This window comes from Callospermophilus lateralis, chromosome 3 (genome assembly GCF_048772815.1).
Source record: "Callospermophilus lateralis isolate mCalLat2 chromosome 3, mCalLat2.hap1, whole genome shotgun sequence".
Lineage (NCBI taxonomy): Eukaryota > Metazoa > Chordata > Mammalia > Rodentia > Sciuridae > Callospermophilus > Callospermophilus lateralis.
The window spans coordinates 186,921,715-186,949,446 of NC_135307.1; positions in this window are offsets into that span (position 1 = coordinate 186,921,715).

A 27,732-nucleotide genomic window follows, 5' to 3' on the forward strand; every position below is an offset into this window, starting at 1 on the left:
CCATGCCCATCCCATTCCGGTTTGAACTCCCTGCTCAAATGGCTCCTGCAACCTCTGCTCCTCTGTGACCTGGCACATGGCGGGTTGAACTGGTGAACCATGATTGTGGGGGTAAAGAGACGAGGGAGCAGCCATGTGGGCTGGACAGGGGGGAAGGCCATCGCCCCAGGGTCACCTTCTCTTACTTGCACAGTCCTGGAGGCCGGCTGGGGATTCGGCCAGGCCCCTCTCCCTCTATGTTGAGGAGGTGGCTCTGTCCAGCGGGGACTGGAGACCTTCCACTGCAGAGCACTGATGGCCAGACCCTGCTTGGCTCTGGGGACACAGGGGCCAGCAGAGCTGGTCCACTGGGAAGGAAAGAAGCAGGACCAGTGGGGCCAGCCCTTGGCCAGGGTGTTGGGCAGCTCGGCTGAGGGACTGGCCCCGGGTGACATGGGAAAGGCTAGAGGGAGCTGGCAGTGGGCACCGCATGTGCCCTGGAGTGGGAGGCTGGACACTCGCTGACCTGGAGCCGTGGTGTCCTCAGGGCTCTTCCCAAATGAAGTCCCCAAGCCTCACAGCACCCTGCGGAGCTGGTGGTATTACAGGTAGCGCATCGGACAGCCCCGGAGGTGAAGTGGCCTGTCAAAGCCCCCAGCTTGTAAGAGGCAAAGGCACAAGTGTGTGAGCCCAGGCTGTCCCCTGGGGACAGGGCTCCAGCGCAAAGCCTGTGCCTTGGGGGAGGCCGCCCCTCGGCCGCTTCCTGCCCACTTCCCAATGCAGATAGGCAAAGCTTCACCATGCAGCTGCCCTCGGCCATGAGTGGGCCAGGCCCTGGGCACCCCAGGACAGAAGGAGGCAAGGGGATCGGGCAGTTAAGGATGGGGAAACTGAGGCCAGGAAGGGGATGGACCTCCTGGAGAGCTCGGGACTTTGGGTCCTGACACTCCCTTGGTGGGCGGTTCTCACCCTCACGGCTACTTCTCTGTGTGGCCCCCGGACCCCAGCATAGCTCCTGGGGCCAGCAATGACTCTCTGGATTCCGATGACTGAAGGACTGACAGCCACTGAAACTCGTGCAGTTTTTCTCAGCTTTGATTTTGAACTCCAAATAGCCTTGTGCAGCCCCTGCTTGGGCTTAGAATGCAGGCGTGTGTGTGTGTGTGGGGGGGTGTCCACATGTGTGGGTCAGGGTCACGAGAGTGTGCCCCCCAAGCGCACCCACCTATATATACTCAGCGCCCACGTGTAGTGTCTGTGTGTGTCCATGTGTCTGGGAGCGTGCAGTAAGTGTCCATGGGAGTGTGCCCGTCTCTGCCGGTACACGTGCGGGTGCATCCCAGGGAGTGGGTGTTGTGCAGCTGGTGCAGGGTGAGGTGGGGTGAATGGGCGGGTCGCTAGCCCCAGAGGTGCCTGTCAGGGAGGGGACCCTGGGACAGCACCCAGGGGGGCCCTTCCTCACTCAGGTTCCTGGGCGTTGTATCCATAGAATGCACCCATGGAAAGCAAGACGCTTCCCAAGCCGTGACCAACCTGGAGGCCCCTGTTTCACCTGCATCAGTAACTGGACACACACCTGCTCTTCTGGAAAAGGGACAGGGAGCCCTGGTGGGCACCTCCGTCAAGGTGGTGGTGAGCAGGCTGTAAGTAAGCAAAGCCATGCGTGGGCCCAGGTGAGAGGACGGCAAGGACACAGAGCTGTGGACCACCGGGTCTCCGGGAGGACCTGCAGGGGTGGGTGTGTGGATTTGCTAGTGCAGGTCACAAAGGTCAACAGGCCGAGGACACATTCAGCCCCTTGGACATTAGTTTCCTGTCTGTCACGCGGGCCTTGGTTGTATTTTAAGACTCTTTCTGTCTTAATAAGAAAGAGACGCAGGTGTGTGGGTGCACCTGCGTACCCAGGCAGGCGCGGGCACACAGGCACAGCACGCCCTGGTTGCAACCAGCCTGGCCTCAGGGCCCTCTTGGTCTCCCTTTCTCCTTTCCCTTTTTATTTTTTATCCTTTTCAGTGCCGGGATGGAACCCACGGCTCACACAGGGGGCAAGGTCGTGCCTCTGAGCTGCGCCAGCGCTCTGGGTATTCTACAAGACAAACAGATCCACCAGTGGAAGTTGCAGCTTTGAACTTCTAGTTGTGATATGACGACTGCATATTTTTTAAAAACAAAAGCTGTCCCTCCCTCCACAAAGGACACCAAATCACATAGTGGTCACCAGCCTCAGCTTCTGGGTGGAACTTGGGCACATGGGCCTTAGGGAGCATTCGTGGAAGTGCCCGCCCCAGCCGTGAGCCTCGGGGGTCTGTGGCCTGACCCACTTGGCGTGTCCTTCCCAGGCCTCTGGGCTGGTGTCGCGCTCCTGCAGTGCCACCCCCACCCGGGCAGCTGTCGGCCCCCGTTAGCATTTCCTCTGCCGCCATGAGAGGCCCCTCCCCACTACACCGAGCAGGGAACAGGCGGATGGATCACTTCTGATTTTCTCCCCTGTGGCTGGCAGATCCGAGTTGTCAGCGCCTGTCTCAAAAAGTTGCCGAGGGTCCTTCACAGCAGGCAGGTGTTGTCAGGGAGAAGGGCTGTTGCCAAGGAGACCAGGGAGATCCCGCCCCAACCCCCAGGGGGGGTCCGGCCCTGGGCCCTTGCCCTGTGATGGGGGCCCAAGGGCGCAGGCGGACATGCTCCAGAGCCAGCCTCTTCCCCGCAGGAAATTCTTCCCCGCCGTTGGAGCAGAGCTGCGTGACCCACACCCTCCTTCCTCAAACAAATCTCTCCCAGTGTCTCTAAGTCTAAAAATCACATTTAAATATTTGATCCGCTGCCATGAGCCCAGAAGAAAAGCCGGTACTGACGGATGAGAACGTCTCCCAGGGCTGCTGGTCAGGGCGAGCCCCGCCCCACCCAGCGCTTCCCAGAGGGCAGAGCTCCAGGCACGGTGGCGGGAGGAAGGCACAGGGTTCCCGAGGAAGCCACCGAGTGCTCTGATTTTTGGATGGTTTTGTTGTTGGCTGTCAACGTGGCTGCACGGCAATGCGTGTTTTTGCTTCTTTCTGGAGAAATGCAAGACATATGTAACCAAAAAGATAAACTTGCTTGTCTTATTTTTTTATTTTTTATTTTTTTTGGCCAGGCATGGTGGCCCAGGCCTAAATCCCAGCTTGCTGGGAGGCTAAGGCAGGAGGATTGCGAGTTTGAGGCCAGCCTTGGAAACTTAGAGAAATCCTACCACAAAAAAAAAAATAAAAAAGGGCTCAGGTGTGGCTCAGAGATAGGGGGCCTCGGGTTCCATCCTCAGTACCACCAAAAAAAAAAAAAAAAAAAAACGGCATCGGGAATACATCCAGGGAGAAACCAGAAACCCAGATGCCACGGAGGTTCTAGAAACTCCTTGCCTCCCCTGGGACCAACAGTGTCCTGGCCACACACCCACCATGTGAGGTGGCAGTTGTCGAGGGACAACCCTGGGTCAACCCAAAGACTCCACGAGAGACCTGGGTGGGCCGTGCCCTGTGGGGCTCCCACCAGCTGCACTGTCTCGGCTCTGTCCTGCGCTGAGCCGGGCCTCACCCCCACCCAAGCTGTCCAGCAGGCCGAGCCGGGAAGGGAGGGGGAGGCGGCCTGCAGCACGGCCTTCCTGACCTGCGCCAGTGTCCACACCAGGTCCCTGGGTCGCTCCTGGACTGTGAGGTGGCGGGGTGGGAGCTAGGGCGGGGACGCTTCTGCGCAGTGTGGGCTCCTCCGACACAAGCTCGCCCTGGGATCCCTGTCGGCCGGCTGGGCCCAGAGCTGCCCTGAGGTACCCGCTCTTCCCCTGGCCCACCTCCCCGTCCCTGCCCTCCCTTCCCAGGTGCAGGGCCCACATTCCAGCTGAAGGCCCTCCCCACTGCTGACCCCTTGGACACTCCTGCCAAGAGAGCGTCTGTCTTGCTCCCTGTGTCTGGGGCATCTGACCCGCACCGACCTGCAGGTGGCCGGTGGCAGGGGTCACTCAAGCCTCCTTCCTGATCCGGCACATTCTACGTGCCGCGGCCACTCTGTCTGTCTAGGGCAGGTCCCCGGCACTCCCCCGGCGCTGCCTGTCCCTCCCCTGACCTCACACCCTGGGGACCTGCCCCAGCCACATGGGAGCCCCGGGCTCATCCACCCCACGCAGGCAGGTCTCCTTCCAGCTCCTCACGCTCATGGAGGGGCTGAATACGGTCCCCACAAAGGCATGTCCAGGTCCTGACTTCCACTCCTGTCCTTGTGACCTTACTTGGGAAAGACCCCTGCAGGTGTGGCCGAGGGCAGGCCCAAGATCCAACACTGGCGTCTTCGTAAGAGAAAGGAGGGACCCAGAGACACAGGGAGAAGCCTGGGGAAGACGGAGCCAGGGACCAGGGCGCTGCGTCTGCAGGCCAGGGAACGCCAAGGCTGCCCACAGACCCCAGAGGTTGGCACAGGCAGAGCCGGGCTCCCCCAGAACCACGTGGGGCTCGGCCTCCTGACCCCTTGGTTCTCGACTCCCAGCCTCCTGGACCTTGATAGGATTCATTTCTACAGCTTTAAGCCACCAAGGTCATGGGATGCGCTTCACCAGCCCCGGGGGACGGAGGGAGGGAGGGACTGACACTGCGCCTGACCCCAGGCACCTCGGGGCCACCCTGCGCCTGCCCAGGTACCTACCGCTACAGACCCCTGTGCTCCTCCCTGCAGGAACTCTCTTCCCCTTGGCCTCGGGAGCCTCCTCCAGCTCCCCACAGGTCCCTTGGTCCCCCATCCTCGTCTCCTGTCCCCCCGCTGCCAGCTCTATTAAGGCCGAGCTGACGGCCGTGGCTGAGATGCCCCTCTCCTCCTTGCTGAGACCCGTGCCCGCTGCAGTTTTGCGCTTATCGATATCTTGATGTCTGCCTCCCTCCGTCTCCCAGACCAGAGTGCAGACCCAAGGGCCCCGCGCTCACCTCTGCATCCCAGGACCCCCCAGAGTACCCGGGGGGTGACGCTCGCACCCTGACGTGGATAGCTACGGAACCCAGAGCAACGTCAGAGGATCAATAAACGAGGAAACAGGGGAGCCCCCAGGTGCCCCAGCAGAGACCGCAGGAGGACGGGGGTGGCCGCACCGGGCCATGTGGGTCACCACGTGGGTCTGCCAGCCGGCTTCCTCCGGAGGAGCGACGGACGCGGATGGGCCAGGTCCAGGAGGAGGCAGCAGGAGCACTGCCAAGGCAGGGCCGGCCGCTGCCCGCAGCAGATGGCGAATGGAAGCTCCCCGCTCCCTCCCCTTGGGGCTCAGGTCGCTCCTGGGCCAGACGGGCACCCGCCCCCAACTCTGGGAAGAAGGGTTTGGCAGGAGAGAGCAGGATGTGCTTGGCTCTGTGCTGGGGCTGCGGGCAGCAGGGACTCACTGGCTACCCTCCCAGCCCAGAGAGGGAACCAGATGCCCATGAATACTTAAGGAAATTAGTGAACTACGGCTGGGATAAGGGTGTGTACTAGGTGCGGGGTGCTGGGAGGACGTGGAATTCCCAACCTGGTCTAGGGAAGCCAGTACTTAATGACTAGCCCCATTCTCCTCCTACCAAGGCTGAAAGGGTTAAATTGCAGCTGTGGTTGCCAAGGGGCAAGCGTGAAGCTGAGGTCTAATGGCTCCACTGTCTTCCTGCCGTTACTGGGGTGGGGATGGCTGGAGTCGAGGCAGCCATCTTGTGACCCTGAGGACAAGGCAAGAGAATCCCAGAGATTGTAGTCCCAAATCACAAACCAATACCAGAAACCAGCTGCCTCGAGATTTCTCGTTATGTGAGAAAAATATGTCTGTTTTTTATTTGAACCACTATAACTTGTAGCCCAAAGGGTTTCTAACTGAAATGGGTCTCAAAGGCCAAAAAGTGCTAATTAAACAAAGAGTGGCAGAAACAGGGCTCCAACTAGAGACACAGCAGGTGCAAAGGTGAGAACCCCGCAGGCTGTTTTGTGGTGGGAGAGGGAGGGTGAAGGGGCACAGGCTGGGAAGTTGGCAGCCTTATCAAGCGCACTGAGTGGTTGGGACTTCACCCGAACAGCCCCTGAGGGGCTCAGAGGGCTTCAGACAAAGGGTGACGGAGCTCGGCCTGTTGGTATCTTCTCGGCAGGCGCGTAGGTCGACCTCCTGGGTCTGGTGTATTTCACTTGGCACAGCGTTCTCCAGAGCCAGCCATTTACTAGCACAGGGCGTAATTTTCTCCCTCTTTATGGCTGAATGGCAGTCCCTGGTGTACATGGACCACATGCTCTTCCTCACTCATCAGCTGACAGGCAGCAGGCTGTGTCCGCAACTGACTCCCGTGGGAGGTGCCGCTGCGAGTGCCCTCTGCGTGCATCACTGCACTGTGCTGACTTCTGACCTTTCAGGTAAGTGCCGACGGATGGTTCCACCCCTCCTTTTGAGGAGCCTCCACACTGATTTCCAAGGAGCTTGTACCAATTTGCAGTCCCACCAGCCTGAGGAACGTCGCTGTCCCCACGTTCTCGGCAGCAGTTGCCATGTGTGTTCTTGATGCTGCATCCTCAGCACGGGGACAGGAGATCTCAGGGTGGCTTTGATTTGCATTTCCCTGGTGACAACAGCGTTGACCGTTTTCTGATGTATTAGTTGGCCATTTGTGTTTCTTCCTTTGAGGGACGTGGTTGACTGGGTTGTTGTTGGGGGGTTGATGGTTGGTTGGAGGAGGGCTCTCTGAGTTTCCTGGGACTAATCCCTTGGCAGAGGAGCCGCTGGCCGAGCTGTCCCTGTTCTCCTCATGCTCTTGTTCCCTTTGCTGGGCAGCAGCTTTTCGATTTCACTTCTTGAGCCTGGGGCGTCTTGTTAAGGGAGCTGGGGCCGGGGTCCAGGTGCTGCAGAGCCGACCCCAGGCTTTCTTCCAACAGGTGACAAGTTTCTGGTCTCATTCCTAGGCCCCAACTTGCTCAACGGGACTCCCAAAGCTCAGGAAATAAAACCGAGAACCAGTAAGTGGGATGCAGCAGATTAAAAATATTCCGCTCGGCAAAGAAAACTATTAAGAGCGTGAAGAGGGAGGCTGCAGACTGGGGGGGTCCAGCTAAGAAGGGGCGCACAGCTGGAATGTTCTGGACCCTCAGGGCCTGTCTGCCCCACCCCATCCTTACAGGCCCTCACTGCCTGTGTGCCATCCCTGGCCAGCCCTGGCCAAACCCAGCTGGGCGAGGAGTGGACAGCTACCCGCTGGAGCCATCGGGCCTCTCCTGCGGTCAGCATGGCCAGCCCACTCCTGGGCTTGTCCCCGACTTGCTTCAGGGACCTTTGGGTCTAGGGGGGCCGTCAGTCAAGGTGACCTTATAGGGGCCTGGCCCCAAGCTCAGCCCGTCTCTCCCAGGGGCTGGAATTCTGAGTGGCCTCAAAATAGATGGGAAAGGCTGGCTTGTGTGCGGAGGTTCCCGAGGGACCACTCCTTGACTGTCCCCTGGCAAGTACCAGGACTGGCCCTGGAACTCACTCCAGGTGGCTGGACGGCTGCTCCAAGCGTTTCTAATAGATTCTAATTGTCACCGTTCTGGCCCACACTTCACGGCTTAAAAACCCAAGTTCCTCACAGAGCCGACTGGCCACAGTTAGTCTCACGGCCTCGCGTCACTGTCACCAGGGCTGCGTCCCCCCCAACCCTGCAGAGGGGGCTCAGCCTTTCCCCGCGTCTGTGGCCACTGCCCTCCCGCCCGTGGCCCCGACCTGGCGTCCCTCCAGCCTCCCTTGACGGGGGGTCCTCTCCCACCTCAGGGCCCAGCTTAATCTCACGGGCACAGCCCTGTTCAGGGTGGGAGGGGGTGGACCCCACAGCTGGGGTGAGGGGGCGGGCATCTTCGGGCCGACGACAAGAGTTCTTTTCTGCTGCTTATAACCCCCAAATTCTGGCTGGTACAGCAAAAAGTGCCCAGCCAGGCCTGACGCCCTCTTGTTTCTGGCTTGAATCTGAAGGGGCTGGGGACGAGGCTCAGTGGTGAGCACCTGCCTGGCCCGAGTGTGGCCCGGGGTTCTGTCCCCGGCGCTGGAAAGAAAATCGTACCTGAAAGCTTTGGGAGTGGCTTGAACCCCACTGACCCCTTGGGCCGTCTTTGGCTTTGTTACCTGCCCAGCCCCCACCCCCTGCGGGCACAGGGCTGTCCCCCTTTCCTAGGGACGGGCTGTGGCTTCCGAAGACGAACTCCACGGCGCTGCTGGTGCTTAGGGCCTGGCAGACGGGCAGCAGGATGGGTCCCTCCTAGCAGCTCCAGCCAGAGCCTCCACTGAGCTTCGAAGGGGGAGCTGTACCCGGCTGGAAGGACGGACGGACGGACGGATGGATGGATGAATGGATGGAGGAGTGGAGGAGAGGGAAGAGGGGCGGGAGGGAAGGAAAGAGGAAGAGGGAGGTGGGAAAGAAGGGAGGAAGGATGGACATTCAGACGGGTAAAAGCATCATTGGGCACTGGCCAGGGTACGGTCTGAGAAGTAGCGAGGACACGGGAGAAAACAGTCAGGACGTGGGGACGTGTGTCTGTGACAGGCAGCTTTCTGTCCTCAGGTGCACACAGGACAAAGGAGGCGGTGGCCTGCCCGGTTTGGCCGGTGCCGCAGGAACAAACAGGCCCCCACTTCCAGCCTTGTCACCGGGACGGCCCCTGCCACCCACCCTCAGCACCCCCCGCCCCCCGAGGATCTGGTCCAATGATCCAAGAACCCAGAAGGGAGAGCGGGGGGAGAAGAGGAGGCGCCCACCCTCTCAAACCGCTGCGAAGCACTCAGGGCTCAGGGAGAAAAAGCAATCATGCCGCCATTGACGGTTTACTAATGGATTCTATTAATTTATGGCCATGAAAGAGTCAGCTAATTTGTGGTTAATGGAGTTTAAAAGATAAACAACTTAGATCACGTCTGGGGAACACGGTCCCTGCTCTCAGAATCTGTCTGCCCAGGAGAGGCCAGGCCTGGCCGGGCCTGGGGAGGACGCCGTGGCCAGTGGTCAGCTGGGCAGGAGGAGAGACTGGAGGAGAAGACCACCTCCAGGTCCCCAGATGTCAGTCCCAGGGGAACCTCTTCACCCTCTGAGTGACCTTCAGAATGACCGTCCTCCCCTGCGGGACTCCACATCACCCACTGCTCTCCCCCAGGACCAGGCCCCCTTGCAGCCCCAGCCTGTCACATCTGTCCCCTCCACACCAGCCCTTCCTTCTCTGTGAAACACAGCAGACTGTCGGTCCCCAGCTTGCATCGGCAGCCAGGGCTTAGGGTTCACGGGGCCTCATCTCCAGGAGCCTCGAATCCTCAGTTTTTAGGGAGGAAAACTGCCCCAGGCCGGGGCACGGGCTGCCCACGGTTCTCGAATGAGGGTTTGTGTCCAGCACCTACACGCCGACCCCGCGTTCGCCAGGCCCTTGGCCCCTCTGCGGAGCCCCTCGTCTCCGAACCCCTTTCAGCTGGCTCCTCCTGGGTCACCTCAGCCCCACCCCAAGCCCCACAGACCAGGTTTGGCAAGCAGAAGACGCATCCGTTCCCAACACATTGGCACAAACACCTGGCGACCCAAACAAGCGTCTGCCTGCGCCCCACCTCACAATCCTGCGGTCATCACAATCCTGCTGTCCACTGTCCTCTGCCACGAGTGCGTGCCTGTGAGGCGCTCATGGGAGCCGGCATCCTGACGCCACATCCCTGTGTCTGAGGACCTGGATCAAGCCGCTCCTGAAACCTCAAAGTGACCTCGGAGTTCTTACCACCTCAACCTCCCGCGGCACAGCCCTCATGGTCAGGAGCACTGCCCCAGGAGCCAGGGCAGCAGCCATGGGGTGTCACAGGTTTGAATGACCTTGGGTGAGTCACCGCATCTCGTGATGCTGTGTCAGAGGCCCACTCTGACCACTCGCTGTGCTCCACTTCCTGTCCCCAGCCAGCCCCCGCCATTGTACGCGGCCTTGACCCTTGGTCACGTGTCTTGCTGACAGCTCAACCCGCAGAGCTCAGGACTGGGCTGGATGCAGGTGGCCCTTGGTACATTCTTGCTGCAAGGTCCTGCCTCAGTTGACCCCTGGGACCCGGAGGGAGGTGCTGCCTCTTCTCGCAGGACCCCTTTAGCAGAGCTGTGCTTTGCTTCCATTGCTGCTGCCCAGATGTCTGGGGACATGGCCAGATGCCTCACACAAGGCGCCGAGTGTCTCTTGACAAACTACCTCCTACTCGTGGGAAGGAAGTTTGATGGTTTTCTTCCTTCACTCCCTCGACCTGCATCACCTCAATAGGCAGGAAGTCCCCCTGATGTCTAATCCAATCTTTCATGCTGCAACTCAAGTCCATCCCTCTGGCTCTTCTCAGGCTTGGACTTCAGCAGCAGCAACAGTAGGCTTCCAACCACTCTGGGTCAAGCAGGAGCAGAACAGAACCAGTCTGAAGGGAGAAAATAAAACTCCCGCACGATGCTGCCATTTTCTTCCCATGACCAGTCTCTGACTCGTCAGAAGGTTCTTTACTTGTCTACACCTATGAACTAAGCCCTTCTGGAAATGTGGGTACAGAAATGAGCATTGAATAAATAAACTATCTGTTTAATCATCCTTATTCTCAAAACAACGGCTGGGCCAACATACCTATGCCCTGAGTCACCTGGACCCACATCCTAGGCGGGAGGTGGAGGCGGAGCCCTGAGCCCCGCCGTAAACAGTTCTGAACCCATTTTCCAGATGAGCTCAGAGGAGGCTGGAGCCCCCCGGGCACTTGGCCCCACCCCAGCAGCGGGGAGGCCGCCCTCCTGTCCAGCATGGCCTCCGTGCCCAGGGTGCAGCAGCCCATGCACCCACCCAGGAGGATCCTGCCCAGCACTGCCCAGCTGCCGCCTGCCAGGGCCTGGTGGGTGGGGGGCAGGAGTCCCGTCGCTGTCCACTGGCACCGTCCGAGGTTTGCTGACGCGATGGCTGGAAATACTCATTGTTCCTGGTTTCTTCCTTGTCTCTCGGTTCTGTGTGGGGCCTCTTGACTTCCAGAAAGGGCTTATGTGTAAGTCCCGAATCTTTTTGTCCTTCCTTTGGGGTCTGTGGCCCTAGAGATCTAGGAAGGGCTCCACGGTGGAGAGATCCTTAGGCCCTTACTCAAGGTCATAGGCCTCAGTCAGGGGCAAAAAGGCAGATCCTCCATCGTTCCAGAGGTTCAGGAATGAGGAGACCAAGGCACCATGGTGAGTGAGGGTCAGCCCTGGTCAGTGCCTCCTCTCCCTGACCAGGGCTCTTTCTGCTGTGCGGTGAGTCACAGATTCCTCATAAAATTAAGAAGAGACAGAGGGTCCTGGAGCTCCCCAGCTGCACTGCCAAGGGACCGCAGTGGCTCCCAAGGCCAGCGGCCCTTTTATTCCCCCATAATTAGTGTCATCTGGTTCTCTGAATATTTGCCCAACTGTTCCCCCCCCCCCTCCGGTGGCTGTGAGGTCACTCCTTGAAACCCCTCCTGGGTTAGGAGGCAGACACCACATGGGGAAGGGCAGGTGAGCATAGAACATTCTAGAACAATCACCTCAGGGAAGCTAAGAGCAGACAGTGGTTCCCCAGATGGGTGGAGGTGGGTGGGGAGACTGAGCCGTGTGGCTCCAGGGACACGAGATTTCCACAGGACAGGAAGAATAGGTTCAAGAGATGCCAACACGGCACCTCAGTTAATGACAAAGCCCCGTGTTCCTGGAGATGGCCCAGGAGATCGCAAGTGTCACCACAAAGAATGCTAATGTGCGCAGAAACGCACCCGCTAATGGGCCCAATTTAGCCATTCCACAGCGGGGACACATTCCAGACCATCACGGTGCACACCATAAATAGATAGTTTTATTTGTCAATTAAAATTAATTAAGTAATTTGAAAAATTCCTGGACATCAAAAAAAAGCCTCACTAATAAAACCAAGAGACATCTCACGACTAGGAACGATGCTTCCAACACACGAGACGGTACTGAGACTGTTCCAACACAAAACGTTCCTACAGAGCAATAAAAACGGCCAAAGAAAAATGACAAATCCCAGAAGCCAAGACACAAATGGGCAGATACAGTCGTGAGAAGAGTGTCCACTCACTGGTCATCAAGCCAACGGAGGAAGCTGCAAAGACATCTCTTTTATATGCCTCTCCGAGTAGGAAGATTTTAAAAGGATGGCAACTCAGTGTCAGCAAGGAGGACAAACGCTGTGTCTGCGGACAGAGGACAGAGCCACTCTGAGGTCACAAGCAGACAGTCAATCCTTCAAAATCTGCTATTTATTTATCTATTTATTTATTTATGGGTCCCAGCACTTTCGATCCTAAGGAATCCTGTAGCACCTATGCATAAGGAAGGAAATGTATTCCCACAACTTGTTTCTGGGAGAAGCTGGAAGCAGGCTCCGTGTTAAGGAGCTGGTGAAATACAGTGTGGCACACACTCGTGGAAAAGAGTAAAAGACGATGACAATGTTCCGTTAATTAAAAATCAGGCTGCAAAACAGCATGAGCGCATCCTGCAGTTTCCCAAACATGTTCATACCCGTCCACGGGTCCACACACACACAAAGAAATCTGGAGAAAATATTCCCTAAATTGCTAACAGTGGTTCTCCTCTGGAGGTAGAAGGATTTACGTCTCCCCTGTTTTCAGTGATAAATACCAGGACTGGCTGGGGAGGGAGGCGCCGGGAGAGGAGAGCCCAGGCTGCTATGGGAAGTGTCCTTTGTCCCAGACTTGCCAGACAGATACGATGCTGCTTATCAAAAGTCTTAAAATGTTGATTCATCTCACCAGAAAATTTTACTTCTAGGAATGTCCCCTCAGGAAATAAGCAGAGGTGTACACAAAGATTTAGGCATGGGGATGTCCACTGTGGCATTATTTACAAGAGCAAACAGTTGGCATCAGTCTAAATATCCAACGACAGGGGATTGTTGAAATAAGTAAGTGAAGGTTGGTGTGTTCAATGGGGCGCTGGGCAATCATGGAGAGAGGTGTCAAATAATAAGTGATGTAAATAATCTTAGTACAATGAAAGACGTTGGGGGGCTGGGGTGTGGTTCAGTGGTAGAGCACTTGCCCAGCATGCTCAAGACCAGGAGTTTGTGGATGCCCAGCACCACACACACACACACACACACACACACACACACACAGAGTTTAAAATGGCACATGCATCATGACAGCAATGTTGTGAAATACTATACACTACAGAAAGCTATGTATGTGACGTGATGATAACCACAGGGGTTGGGATTCTGTTTTTTCTTGTGTTTCTGGGTATTTTGCAATTTCAGTATAGGTTGCTCTCATGGTGCTTGCGTCCTCTCTCTCTCTCTCTCTCTCTCTCTCTCTCTCTCTCTCTCTCTCTAAGAAAAGAAAAATCCCAGGTACATGTGCATTAAAAGAAACCAGTCCTTCTCCTCTGTAGCTACCTGGAGAACCAAACGGCAGGTTTGTGATCAGAACCAAGGGTACGCCCCTCTGGACATCCTCTCTTGTGCCCCCGATGGGTCTCCCTGGAAGCCATGCCGGCCTGTCCGCCCACCTCGGGAGACTGGGAAGAAAATTCACCTGTTTTGGTGAACCACCCATGAGGGAGGAGGCGGTTCCAGCTGCTGTCGGCCACCAGGCTCCTGGCTCGGTGGTCCCTGTTGTGTGACAATGGAGGACGGCTGTGTTCTCCGAAGCCCCCTGTCAGGACAGGACGGCAGTTTCTAACCATGGGCTCCCAGGCCAGTCCCCTGCTCCGCTGTGGAAGAGCCATCATCACTGAAGATGGGTTCAAGTCCCACAAAAAGCCTGGGGCTGTGTCCCTGCGGTCTGGATCTGTGTCCAGGAGGCTCCCGGCCTGGATGGGTCCACTTGGAACTCAAGTGAGGTCACTGCTCACTGACCACCGTGGGGACAGGCTGCACAGAGCGGAGGGCCGAGCGGGGCTCCAAGTGACTCACTCAAGATGGCACTCAGCCGGGGTGGAACGCAGGAGGGCTGCTCGGGGACCTGGTGCAGTGGCAGCTGCGGAACCTTCCAGGAGGAAGGAGCTATTGGGGGCAGTTGTGTTAAATACTGGGCGTGTGGGGAGAATCCTGGGACAGCCCACGGGTGCCCTGCCCGCCCCCTTCCTCCTTCCGTACCTCCCGTGAGACGTGCCCAGCCTTCCTGGTGCTACTTCGGCACTGACAAGCAACCCGGGCCCTGCAAGGCCAGGGTCAGTGCTTGGGTCCAGGGCTCACGGGAGCAGAGTCTACTTCTCTGTGGCAGGGCCACCTGGCTGGGCCCCTGTCTGAGGCTTGCCTGCCCTCCCTTGCCTGTCCATGGGCCCAGAGAAAGTCCCGAGATGTAGGTGCCTGTCCTCCCCCCGCCATCATGCTGTGGGTGGCTTGCTCATCGAAAGGGGACAGTGGCTGGATCCCCTCTGGGCCTGGGTGCTTTCTAGCTGTATGGCGGTGGCCAAGTGAAACAAGACTCCAGCCTCCCCACAGGTGGTGAGCATCACATGAGCAGCGACCCAGCCCACCTGCCCGCAGCAGTGTTGGGTGGCGTGGTCACAGATCAGAGAGGGAAGGGACGAAGTCAGAGGTTCTGGGCAGTGGTGGCAGCCGAAGCCCAGACACACAGTCCTAAAGGGACACACGTCACACACGGTCGTGTGGACGGAGAGATGAGAAGAACACTTCTTCCTCTGGGTTCTTCTATAATTTCTCAGTTCTTTCACTTTTTTTGTTTTGTTGTTTTTGTTTTAACGATCAGAAAAACGAAGATAAAAATACTTCAAATCCACAACGACAATCTCTGAGGAGTCAGCGTCACTTTTTTTTTGATCTTGATTTTCTGCTGTCCAAAACAAATGTGTCGCTGACATAATTTTGAGAAAAGCTCAGTCAAGAAGAGGGACTGTGTTTCAGAACGAGAAAGGAAACCAAAGAGGGACAAGGTGACACCGGACAGGGGGCCTGGCCCCAGACACCCAGGAGAGGGGGCCAGGGTCTTGCAGATTCCAGGCAGATCTGAGCGTGGCTTTGCATCTTCCGGGAAAGGGGACTGTCAGGAGGTCCCCGCAGCCCCCACAGTTGGCTTCACCATGCATTTACAGCTGCCCCTGCAAATGCTCCTCCTGAGGTTGGTTGTTTTGATTGGCAGCTGCTCCGTGGCCCTGGCTTGAAGGACCCCTGCTAGCTCTCCGGAACTCTGGGCAGCCTTTGCCCACCCCGGGGCAGATGAGCAGCTGCTGTGGGTGGAGCCTGCGCTGGGTGCCAGGCTGTCTAGCGGTCAGGGCACGAGGACTCTGCTCCCGGCACTCCCACCACGTGGCTTGCTGTCCCCACGTCCCTGTGAGCCCGGGCAGGCACTCTTGTCATTCCACAGATGGGGAAGTCGAGGCTCAGGGGCTGGACACACAAGGCTGTCGATTCTGTGAGTCACCTGACTTTGTCCAACGCCAGGGAGAGAGTCCGCCTGGGCACCGACAGAGGCCACTGACAGAAGGGCATCGGCCTGCCACCGCTGGGCAGGACACCCAGCTAAATCCCGCCCGAGGGGAGAGACTCACTTCCATTCTTGGTTTTAGAGGTTTCGTTCATGGTCACTCGGCCCCTCTGAGGGAGAAGATCATGACAGAAGCATGTGGGGACAAAGCTGCTCACCTCACTGTGGCAAGAAGTAGAGGACGAGAGGCCCTGGTTCCACTGTCCCCTCCCGGGCCACATCCCCAGTGACCTCCCTCCCTCCCACTAGGCCCACCTCCTGAAGGTGCCACCACCTCCTGACAATGCCATCAGCTGGGGAGCGAGCCTTCAGGGGACGTCTAGGATCCAAACACCGCAGAGATGCACTCCGGCTCAGAGACAGTAAAGTACACAGGAGAACAGCCCACGGATAACCACCACGTGGTGTCCTGGACTAGATCCGTGGACAGGGAGGGGGGGACTAATGGAAAAGTGGAGTCAGTTTAAAAGGCTAGTAAACAGCTCACTGATAACTCTGTGCCAGTGTCAGTGTGTCAGCTCTGACCAAGCTCCAGGTGTGATAAAGGTCGATATTAGAACAAGCCGAGTGCTGGGCACGGAGGCCACACCTGTAAGCCCAGGGACTCTGGAGGCTGGGGCAGGAGGATTGCAAGCTCAAGGCCAGCCTCAGCAACTTCATGAAGCCCTGTCTCAAATTTAAAAATATAAAAAAGAACTGGGGAGGTAGCTCAGTGGTAAAGTGCCCTCAGGTTCCATCCCCAACCCCCAGTACAAAAAAGAAAGAAAGAAAGAAAAGGAGTTAGCCAGGCGGGTAAAATAAGAAGAATAGGACGGGGAGTCTGTATGATCTTCGCAACTTTTCCCACCATATTATTCCAAGAGACACTTTCCAAATAAAATTATTCCCAAATAAAAGTTTGTTTATTTTTTTTTAAATGATCAAATGTTGGAGTTGGGGCTATAGCTCCATGAGAGTGTATTTACCTGGCCTGTGTGAGACCCTGGGTTTGATCCCAGCAGCACACAAAAAAATGCAAATTTAAAATATGTTAGGATCCGGCATAACACGGCACTCACCATATGCAGGCACGAGCGGGAGATGGTGGAAAGAGACGCGTGGATCTGTGACAGAGCAGAGTTCAGGTGGGACATCCCAGGTCTGCAGCCAGTGTCCAGGATGCTCAATAAAGAAAGTCCTTTCCACAGAGGATCTGGGACAGCTGGACGTCCACATCCACACGGAAAAACGAACTCCGGCCCTCACCCTCCTGGACACGAAGCAAAACAGTCAAGTGGATCCTAGGCCTGAATGTGAAGCTCCCAACACAGGACTCCCAAACAAGAACAGGCATTCTTTCTGCCTTTGGATGAGACGCATGGCGCTTTGGGGGATAGGACACAAAAATCCCAAAGCATAAATGAGCAAATGGGTAAACTGAACTTTACTTGATTTCTTTTAGCTTCTGCTCTTCTAAGGACGCTCTGACCAACTGGTCAGGCGCGCCACGGGCAAGGAGCACCCGCCAGACACAGTTGGAAAGCACTGGCGCCTGGCGCCTTCCAACAACCTGCAACGTGTCAGAAGAAACGGCAAAGACGAGCAAAATAGCCACCCTTCGCCAGGGGAATCACGGAGGGCAAAGCCATCACAAGGAGGCTCCGATGTTAGTCACCAGGAGCTGCCGGAGAGGAGCAGCTGGACCAACAACCAGACGTGAAAGACGCCTGACGGGATCAGGTGTGAGCCGGAATGCGGAAGAGGATGAGGGCTGTGGGCGGACAGACCCTTGATAGATCACCGTGCGTGACAGCTTAAGGGCCCTGGTCCCCAAACTCAGCTCTGCCAACCCACACCAGCACCGGGCACCTCACGCCTGTCCTCCTGCAGGTGTGCCCAGCTGGATCTGGAGGAGCAGGCCCAGCCCACATGCACTTCCCCTCCACCGGGGATGTCCACGGTTTCAGCGGGTCAGCGTCCCCCTCCCCTGGGAATGCACCCTCACCCTCGTCTGCCTTAGGGGAACAGCCCCTTCCTCACGCTCAACGCTTCTCTTCAGAAGGGAGTCTGCCCCCTGCTCCAGAGTGGCACGTGGCACAGACTGGGCAGCCTGTCTATCCCACTGTTGACCACAGCCAGGCTCAGGGGTGGACATGTGGCCCAAGTCTGTCCAACGAGAATCAACCCTAGGATTTTTTTTTTTTTTCTGCTATTTAGGAAAAGACAAGTTTCCTTGCACTGAGATGGCTGAGCTGGTTACGACCTAGAGGTGCTCAGGCTGCCCGAGAAGGAAACCAACCTGCGGAGAGCAGGGCACAGAGCGGGTGAGAGGGGTGTCAAGCCCTCAGTATCTCAATCACCTGCAAGAGTGCACCCCGGGCCGTCGCTGGGGGATCCAGCAGCTGCTTTTGCTAGACAATGAGCAGCCTGAGTCCCTGTGGGGCTTGGGGGATTGCACCTCGGGACTGGCTTTCCAGGGCCCTAAAGCAGTCTACTCCCCTGCGTCCACTTGGCTAACCGGTGGAGTTCACTTCCTGTCGCTCACGCCCAGGAGCCCCGACGACTACTTCCATTCTCTCTGCAGCCTGGCTGGGACCTACCACTTCTTAAGTGACAACCAACCAACAGGCTCTTGGATACCCTTTGGAACCTTTTTCTGGACTGAGCGTCAGCTGTCCACCCTGGAACGAGGGAGGGGATGGAGAGGATGTGCCAGGAGGGCCTTTCTCTAAGGCCCAAGGGAAGATCAGCCACCAGTGTCAGAAGCATCAGAGCAGAGCAGCCCGGACCGTCAGATTGCCTGGAGGAGACTCTCCCCGGGCAGGAGCAGAGAACTCCCAAGCAGCAGCCGGCAGCGTGTGAGAGGTCACTGCGCAGACCTGCCCCGACAGGCTGCCACTCACCCAACACTGGCCTTTTCAGGCCCTGAACAGGGCGCCTTTCTTCAGGGCTGCTGAGGAGGACACACCCTTTCCTCTGGCCGAGCCCGTCTGGGGGAAGTCCTTGGCCAGCTTCTCCAAGGGAGAAGTGAACAATTGTTCTGGGATTTGGCCGGCCTCTTCTGGGATGGCCGGAAAGAGGGGACTGATAAGTGCCACATCACCCCACGACGACCCAGTCCCTGGCCCAGGTGGGTCACGGCCTGGAGAACTGCAAACTGAGGCCCTGGAGTTGGGTGGAGGCCTCAGCCCCTGTTCAGATGCAAAGCCTCCCTGGGATCTTCTGGAATCAGCATCTCCACACAGCAGAAGCCCCAGGACACTGAGCCTGCCTGCCCACCAAGCATGTGCTCAGCCACCAGCTGGGGCTGAGGACAGCTGCCGGCCTCACCTCGGGGCCGGGACACACTCCAGCCCCCCGCCTGCTCCGCCCGCCTCCTCTTCCTGCCTGGCCCCTGGAAATTGGTGTGTGGGGTGCTGGGTCTTGAACCCAGGCACCTGACCACTGAGCTACATCCCAGTCCTTGTTTAAATTTGGAGACGAGGCCTTTCTAAATCCCTAAGGCTGGCTCTGAACTTGAGATCCTCCTGCTCAGCCTCCCAAGACCCTGGGTTTGCAGACGTGCACCACCTCACCGGCCCCTGTGGGGATCAGGACCTGTGGCCCAGCCCCCACCTGCCAGCTCCATCAGCCTCAGCCTCTGCCAGCTCCAGGGCCAAGGCACGTTCTCCCACGGGGACTACTGCCACGAGGTCCCCTCGTGCCTGCCTCAGCGCCGCTCAGAGCAACAGCCTCTCCTTCCTGTTCCCCTTTCCTCCCACGGCTGGTCTTTTGACTGTCTTTCTCCTTCCTTCTCTCTCTGCCTCCCTCTCTCCTTCCTTCCCCCTCCCTTCCTCCCTGGCCTCACTATACACATTTCCATCGCTCACACCTGCCCCCCAAGGACAGACTCAGCCACCAATAATATAAAACCAGCCCACTCCGCTTTGTAAAGGAGGTTCCCTGTGCAGAGCTGTTGGCGACGTCCACACAGTGCCCACGCCCTGCATCCTGGCTTCAGGACCTCAACAGAGGAAAGGCCTCCCAGATTTCCAACCCCCAAAAGAAGGCAGTGAGTGCTTGTGTCCCATCTTCCTGCCCTGCACCCTGCGCCAGCAGCAGGCCTCACCCCAAAGGAAGACGGTCCATCAGCCCCCTCTGGGCATCGTTTTCTTTCTAAAAATAGCATGAGTGGCCCTCAGGGGATCTCCCGGTCTCACCTCAGGAGTCAGAGAAGAAGATGAGGTTGGCGTGGGGGTCTCCAAAAGTGGAACAGGGGAACAGGGGGGAGGTCTCCTTTGCAACTCAGTGTGTTTCTTTTACTAAAGGGTGAGTGGTTGCCTCAGGGCTTATCTCATACTGGAGGGTAGAAGTGGCCCTTTCTCTCTAGCCACTCTCCTCCCTCCTCCTGACACCCTCTCTGGGCACAGAGGCAGGAAAAAACTGGAGAAGCTTTGTCCATATCAGAGCAGGCTTGGCCCGGCCCCGCTTCAGCCTGGTCTGCACGCTCTTCGGCTGCTGGGAAGCCAACACTGCGGCTTAGCGCCCCAGCACGTCTCTGCTTGCCCTGGGTGATAAAACTCCAATTTTCTTTTCCAAGCTTTAAAGGAAAGAAGGGAGCGTGCCCACAGTCCCCGCCTGGACGCAGCCTGCGCAGCCCGGGGACCTGTCCCCACTCCTTGGAGATCGGGGGGGCGCTAACCTGCAGGTTCCCGGTCCTCAGGGGCCTCAGCTCCCGGTCACTCCAGCCACAGGGAGCGCTGGGCCTGGGTTCACCCACCAACGCCCTGGCCTGGCACACGCCAGGACAGCTCAAGTGTGAGTCACGCACATTCAAAGAGCCGCCGCGGACGCACTGCTCAGAGATTTCTCAGAACCAAGCAAGAGCTGTTGTGACAGCTGCCCGTGAGCACCCGCAGCAGAGAGCTCCCGTCAGCAGTTCCACCGAGGCTGGCTGGGACAGGGCCCCAGCTGCAGGCAGCCCTTTCCTGGGTCCCACTCCTCTGTGTCAGGGTCGTGGGCTGAACAGGGCCCCTCTGAGTCATGTCCACCTGGAGCCTCAGAGGGTGACCTTATTTAGAAATGGGATTTTTTGCAGATATAATTAAGGTAATGATACAATGAGATCATCCTGAATTAGGGTGGGGTCTAAACTGAGTGGAGTGTCCCTGTGAAAGACAAAAAGGACACACAGAGACAGAGAAACACCACATGAAGATGGACCCACAGACCGGAGGACAGTGGCTAACACAGAACATGTAGTACGTGCTCACTAAAGGCTTCCTCCAACCAAGGAGCACCAAGGATTGGCTGCAGCCGTGGGAAGGAGCAGCAGGGCACGCAAAGGTTTCTCCCTCCGACAGGAACCCACCTGCCAATGTCAGGACTTGGGCTTCCAGCCTCCGGACCTAGGAGAGAATAAATTTTTGTTTTATTTTAATCTACCTGGTTTATGTAACCTACTATTGTGGCCACAGAAGCAAAGACACTCAGGGAGCAGAAAGAGAGAACTCCATACTTTCCTGTGAGGCAAACTGCCCTGTTAGGAGGCGAGTGAAAGTCAGCAAATTTGGAGCTGAAATGAGTCCAGTAATTTGGTATCACCACCACAGTCATCACCACTATCTCCAGCCCACCATCATCATCACCATCACCACCATCACTGTTATCACCACCACCACCACCATCTCCACCACCATCATCACTACCATCATCACCACCATCATCACTACCATCACTGTTATCACCATCACCACCACCATCTCCACCACCATCATCATCACCATCACCACCATCACTGTTATCACCACCACCACCACCATCTCCACCACCATCATCACCACCATCATCACCACCATCACTGTTATCACCATCACCACCACCATCTCCACCACCATCATCACCACCATCATCACCACCATCACTGTTATCACCATCATCATCACCATCACCACCATCACTATTATCACCACCACCACCACCATCTCCACCACCATCATCACCACCATCACTGTTATCACCATCATCACAAACACCATCATCATCACCATCTCCACCACCATCATCACCACCATCATCACCACCATCACTGTTATCACCATCACCACCACCATCTCCACCACCATCATCACCACCGTCATCACCACCATCACTGTTATCACCACCACCACCATCTCCACCACCATCATCACCACCATCATCACCACCATCACTGTTATCACCATCACCACCACCATCTCCACCACCATCATCACCACCATCATCACCACCATCACTGTTATCACCATCATCACAAACACCATCATCATCACCATCTCCACCACCACCACCAGAACCGCAGCTTCACCATTATCACCACCATCACCACCACCACCATCATAATCATAACCACCACCATCACCGCCACTGACACCACCATCACCACCATCATCTCTGTCATCACCATCATCACCATCACTGTTATCATCACCACCACCATCATCATCATCACCATCACTGTTATCATCACCACCACCATCATCATCATCTCCATCACCACCACCACCACCTTCATCAGCTCCACTGTCAATATTATCAGCTCCACCGTCACCAACACCGTTGTCACCACCGCAGGTATTGTGCAAGCAGGTTCTGCCTGCTGTGTTGGCCCCTGTACACCCTGCTTCAATCTCCCCAGGGATGCCATGAGGTAGCTTTAACTGTTTCCATTTCCAGACCAGGAAACTAAGACCTGAGGGATGCAACGCGCTTCCCCGGAGTCTGCACTGAGGGCCACCACGCGTGGTTACCCGCTCAGCGGTCGGTGGTGAATTCCTTACGTGGATGATCCTCAAATCCACGCTAGGACGTGTGTGGAAGGGCGCCCACCTGCAGGGCTGGCATGGGGCAGAGGAGGTGACACGTGTGAAGCACTTGCTGCTCGGTAGATGGCCCCCGTTGCTGACTTCTTGCCCGTCAGCTCCCGTGGAGGGAAGGCCGCCTCTGCCTCCACCCCACCCCAGGCCTGTCATCTCGTGAGCACAGGAACCAGAGCAAGGAGGTCGGCTAGAAAACCACGTCACCTCCAACTCTCTGCTCACCTCAAGCCCACAGTGGCCCTGCTGGCCCCTCCAAACCTGAAACCCCACCTGTCCCAGCCTCATGGACAGCACATGATGTAGAGAGTCTGGTAACAAATGAAAATGCTGGAACAATGTTGAGAACTTGGAGACACTGGCAACAGCACTAAACCCCCCACAGGGCCTTTTCAAGCAGGGGACCCAGGTGACTGCCCCAGCACACAGGGTGACACAGACCCCGCCCAAGACCCCACGGGGCTGCAGCACCCACCCTGGCCCAGGGCTGCTGCCTGGCACCGTGGGCTCCTCCTGCCTCCTCCTCGCACACGTGGGCAGAGGGCCATGCTGCTGAGCCCTGGTGCAACAGGTGAGAGCCAAGGCCTCGGGCGCCTGTGCAGGGACAGTGCCTGAGGCCCAGCCGTGCCCTGAGCTCAGCCATGCTCGGCTTTAGAAGAGCACAGTGGCAGGAAGACCAAGGAGAGGCCCAGGGAAGGGGAGCCAGGGGAGGGTCCGTGCAGCAGGAAGCAGGGTGATTGACAATTCAGCTCACGGAGCTCCTCCGAGCTTGGCGCCAGCCTGCAGCAGGAGCAGGAAAGCCTTTCTCTGAAGAGCTGGACGGCGGTGCCTGGGGCTGTGAGGATCCACAGCCTGCCGCAGCTCACCTCTGCCATCGGGAGAGGCCGTCTCAGCGCTCAGATAGTAAGGGAAGGACCGGGCGAGACTGTGTTCCAACAAAACCTGCTGCGAAAAGCAGGTGGCAGGTCGACCTGCTCCGTGGGCTGTGGTTTGCCAAGCGGCAGAACAAAAGATTTAGGTGCAGCATGTCATTCAGTCATCAACCACGGGTGCTCCACCTGGTGACTCTCAGGTACTCCCCTCCCAACGCCTCAACTGCATTATGGCTCAACTGCCTGTTTTTCCCATTAGATCGTAAATCCCAGGAGGTCAGGGACTGAGGGTCTATTTTCCCACCCTAACCCACAAAGTCTTACTAAGTTACCCAGGCTGGCCTTGAACTTGGAATTCCCCCGCCTCAGCTTCCTGAGTTACTAAATGGGTGCCACTGCACCCAGGTCGATTCTTACATGTTGACAAGCACTTGATTTCCCCCGCCCACCCAAACTCTGCGCTGTCCAAAGTAAACGTGCCATTACTTTGCAGCCTCTGGCGTAAAACTACTTTGGGCTTTGAAAAGTGTTATGCATTTAACCTTCTTCATGTATCCAGGGTCTCGATGCACGGCCAGCCCTAGGACCCTCAGATGCATTGAAGGTGGCAACCAATTAGAAACTGGAACAATGTTGAGCCATTTGCTCTAGAACATTCTCCCACTCTTCATCTTTAAACACACAAAGGAAGCAGAACCGACGGTGCTCTGGCCTGGGAAACATGCTGCCTTTTCAAATGCTCAGCATCCTTCTGAGAGATCAGATCAGGTCCCCGACACCCCCTGAGCTAGCTGGAACTGGGCTTAGTCCTAGGAAACCCAGAAACTCTGTCTGCCTCCCCAGGTCCACCGGTTCCAGTGCTAGTCCGACTCCAGCCTGCAGAGAAGTCGCCTCTCGGTGGAAATGAGCCTCTGGACAAGCACTAGAGAGGGAGATGGCCGGCTGTGCCCCTCTTCAGGGTTTTAAAAGCACAATGTGCCTTCACACGCGTGTCCACCTGACCACTCCTGAGCACAGAAGAAGAGCAGGTGGTCTGAGGGGCTGAGGCTCAACATGTTTTGAAGCCTTATGTTTCAACTGAAAAAAATCTATGAAGAAGTTGGTCATGACAAACCGATAGAGTGACAGTTGTCTCAACTTGCCTTAAAAGGCCTTCCAGCCAGCTGTGACAGACCTGTCTGTTTAAGCAACACCTTCAAGTGTCCCTGGCCCTTCACTGCCTGCCCCAGATACACCGTAGTCGAAGAGAAGCGACCTTCAGGTGTGATCTCCAGAGCAACTCAGTCTGGCCTGCACCTGCTCGGGCCACTCAGCCCTCCCGCCCCGGTTCACTGGCATCGTTCAGTGGAGGCAGCCTGGTGACAATCAGTATCTCCTCGAATGTGTGTGATGAAGGGTTTCGGGCTCCATCTGCAGCCCAAGCTGCTTATCAAAACATTCCTTGCAAACCCAAGATGCTCGACGGAGTCTCTCAGAATGGAAGGCCAACAAATATGGTATCCTCCCATCTCATTACCTTGCCCAGCGACAAGTCAATGCTCAGGGAGGACAGCCCCTGTGCTACTACCTGGCCCAGTCCTGCTCCCCAGTGACCTGTGTGCCTCCTTAAAAATGAAAGAGTGCATTTCTTTCTTCTCCCTTTCAATCAGAACTGTAAACCCAAAACTCCACCAGAGGCAGTTATTGGGCACCGTCTCCCTGGGTCAGTACGACTTCGTCAGCCTGAGTAGCTGATAGGTGGAGGCCCCACAGATGCAAAGGAACTGGACACTGGTCACTAGTCATGCTGCCCAGGGAACTGCAGCTCCAGACAGTGGGGTCCTTCTGAGGATGTGTGGTGGGAACAGAGCTGGTGGTCAGTGCTGAAAGCCCACAGGGCACCAAGAGGCCCTCACACCCACTGGCTGAGCACTGGACGTGCTGGGGGCACAGGATTTGGACCTTGGGTGGAAGGATTCTATTCTAAAGCAGCCAGAATGCTTAGCACCTCGAGAAGCTCAGGATCTTTCCATTGCAGAGAAACACTGGCAGGACCAAGTCTCTGCTCTCAGGAAGAATATTTTGTAGCATTAGAATAATAATATACTAGCCAGGCTCTATGACGCACACCTATAATCCAAGCTACTCGGGAGGCTGAGGTAGAAGGATCGCAAGTTTGAGGCCAGTCTTAGCAAGTTAGTGAAACCTTGTTTCAGAATATTTTTTTTTAAAGGGCTGGGGATCTAGCTCAGTGGTAGAGCACCTGCCTAGCATACAGGAGGCCCTGGGTCCAGTACAAAGGAGGAGGAGGAGGAAACTAATAGTACTAATATAAGTCTTGGATTCAATACCCAATAGAACAACAACTAGATAGATAGATTGATTGATTGATTTTAAAAATATTACTACTAATAATACCTTAACACTCACCTAGTCTCACCCTTCACGAAAACCAGTTCTAAGTTTTTATCCATTTAATCTGTATACTAACCTTGTTTTGTGATCATCTCCATTTTGTAGATGAAAACCCAGAGGGTGAGAGAAGTCAAGTAATCCGCCTAACATCACACAGATGATAAGTGGCAAAGTCAGGTAACTGAGCTCAGAAAGTCTGACTCTGAAATCTACCATTCACCACTATTACCACACGGGATAATTAAGCTAATGGCTTACACTTCATGAGCTGTCTTCGTGGGACAGATACTGCGCTGAATACGCATTCATGTATTCGAGGATGTTTTCAAGCATGTACTGAGCATCTACTACTTTCCAGGCAAAATAATTATATGTGAATAGTTATTTACATTGTTCAGCAAGTAGCCTGCGGCTCATAGAGTAGAAAGAACTTAACCAAATTCCCAGAGCTGGTGAGAGGCAAGTGAGGCCGAAGCCCCAGCTTTCACGACCCAGACCTGGGCTGTTGAAATACGCACTCGGCCGCCACCCTGGGTACAATTGTGGTTATCTGGAATGTTTAAACAGACCTAATGAATATTTAAACAAATCATCCATATTAAATTTTGGGTTTTTGCCCCTCAATTATTGCATCTCATCTCGGAAACTGATATTTTCTTATTTGCTTGCCTGGAGGGCCACGAAAACCAAGATCAACACGGCTCAGAGAGCAAATATCAATTTTCACTTTTGGAAAACAACCTGACGTTGCCTCCGGGAGAAGGCGGTGCCTTTTGCTCTGAACTGGAAAGAGGAAGAGAAAGAAAAAAGAGAGCGCTTTGTAAGTGCCTCCACAGGCTTCCTCCACAGAGCCTGCCCTTCTGCCTGGCCAGCCGGCTGAGCTGGCTGCTGAGCAGACCAGGGCCTCCCGGGGCAGGTTCTAGCACAGGGTAAAGATGACCCCAGGAGCTCCCGGAGGAGCAAGGCATTCTCACTGCCACCTCCTTTCCCTGCCTAGTGACATTTTCCCCCACAGCCCCACCCTCAGCAGGCCCCCATGACTATATTCCTTGGCCACTGAGGAGACCCTTGGGTCACCAGCTAGAGAGACTACTGGAGTGTAGACACATGACGCCATAGCTGAGTTCCACAGGCTCAGGGACATCCCAGGCATGACAGGTTTTCTTCTTGCGGGGACATCTCCTCCCATCCCATCTGCCCCTCTGGCTAGGCTTGCTCTCACCCTCCAGAGCTCAGCACCTGCTGCTCTGCTGCCTGCAACACTCTTCCCAGACACCCCCATGACAGGCTCTTCCCATCATTCAAGGCTCTGCTCAGGTGTCCCCTCCTTGGAAGGCCCTCCCTGACTGCCACCTAAAGTAGCCCCCCCAGCCCTCTCCCCCACCCCTGCCTGCCTTCTGGTCTCTGGAACGCTTGCCTCTGGCTGCAGTGATCTTGACTTTCCCGTCTGCTTCTCCCCAGAGTCCGAGGGCTTGGGACTGGGTCCTCTGGAGTCCCAGGACCTGCCTCTGCTGTGCTTCCCTCCGCTCTGGCCTTCCTGTCTATAAACCAGGAAGAATCAGGGCTCCAGCTTGCCAGGGCCAGCTCACTTCCCGGGAGAATCCTGGGAGCAGGAAACCAAGAACAGTAAGTCCCCTCTCCAGCCGGCCTAACAACAGCCACACACGGGGAAATCCGAAAACCAGGAGGGGAGGCCCCGTCTGCCTCAGGCCTTCAACCCCAAATCTTACTGGGTGACCCTCAAATCCCTGAGTGCAGAGAGGCCTTGGAGCCTTTTGGAGAAAGCTTAGTGACTGCCACGAAGTTGGCACACGGTGCCCTGGGACCAGTCGCCTCAGCCCTTATCTCCTCCTCTGTAAAAGGAGGCCATTACAGAGGATGGCAGGTGGTGAGAAGGCACTTAGCACAGTGCTCAGTGCCACAGGACAGTCGTGAAAACCTTTCCCTCAGAAACTGGGGGGGGGGGCTCTTCCGTGGGAACCCCACGGCTCCCTTTCCCCTGGTGGCCTCCTGAAAGAACCTCTCCAAGTCTGGTTCCTTAAGAGCCATTTGAAGTACAATTTGCTGCTGGAGTTGGGATCTGAGCTTTTATTTTTTTATGAGACTTTTCCTCCCTTTCTCCTCCTCTTCCTCCTCCTCCTCCTCCATCCCTTTATTTTCTTGGAAAAGAGAATTCATGTTTTGCCAAGGAGAAAACAAAAAACGGTCTGTCCTCCAAAGCAGC